A 1,047-nucleotide genomic window follows, 5' to 3' on the forward strand; every position below is an offset into this window, starting at 1 on the left:
TGAGTGATATTGGCTTTGGGCCACCAGAGGGGACTCAGATGACAGCGACCACACCTGACATTGCCTTTACCCCATTCCCTGTGTCACGGGTGTATCAGCAGGCATCCCACCAGCAGCATCCTAAGAGCCAAGGAAAGGTCCAGTGGTCTACCCAGTATAACCCACCACCTTTCCTTTTCAATCCTGAGCTTTCAAATGGGCTTGTGACCTTCAGGTAACCCTCCCTTTTCACCCTCTGCAGTCCTGTGACATTTCACGTACCCGCCATCCCCTTCCACGTGTTTGGCAACAGCACCGGGAAGCAGAAACCCACATCCAGCCTCCCCTGCCTCCACATCCCTGCCTCACCCTGCTCACAGGACCTGTCTGGAGGGGTGACTCCATGCCTGGGGCAGGAAAGCGAAGACTGTGGTGGCTTGGCTGTGCCGAGGTGCAGGAAGCTCCCTTGGGGCAGCTCTTAGCCCTGGGCTGAGCTAAGCGTCTCCTCCTGTCCAGGAGAGATGGGATAATGCCAGAATTAGGCAGGAAGCTGGACTTGGTGGCTGTATCCCTGTGCATCCCCTGGCAGCCGTGCCCAACTGGAGCTGTGGCCTTGCTCCAGCTGTTTCTGTAACCAGGATTCCCTTCCTACCCCTCCATCTTTGTCATCTCCCCGCTGCGCCGAGTGCGCCCGGTGCTCCTCTGCCCCATTCCCCAGTAAGCCAGGGCAGCCCCGCACCACCACACCTTCCCTGTGCTCTTGCTTTGTGCAAGGATGTGTTTTCTTGGCTTCCATAAAATTAACTTCTCTTCAGCAGGCAGCCTAGCCCATGCTGCTTCATTTTCACCCCCACCAGGGCAGGGATTGGGCCATAGCCGGGGAGATAAGCTGTTCCCTTGGAAGATGCTGCCAGCTGGTAGCCAGAGGCTGGAGGAGCTGCCCAGGATGGTGCGGGGAGGAGGGAGAGGGAGGATTTAAGGTGCTCCGGGCAAGTGTCAGGCTCTGGGCTGGCTGGTGCTGTCAGGGCTAGGGGGTTGCACGGCCCCCGGGGGTTTGGCCACCCATCC

The sequence above is a fragment of the Apaloderma vittatum genome, unplaced genomic scaffold (assembly GCF_000703405.1).
Source record: "Apaloderma vittatum isolate BGI_N311 unplaced genomic scaffold, ASM70340v1 scaffold38767, whole genome shotgun sequence".
Taxonomy (NCBI): domain Eukaryota; kingdom Metazoa; phylum Chordata; class Aves; order Trogoniformes; family Trogonidae; genus Apaloderma; species Apaloderma vittatum.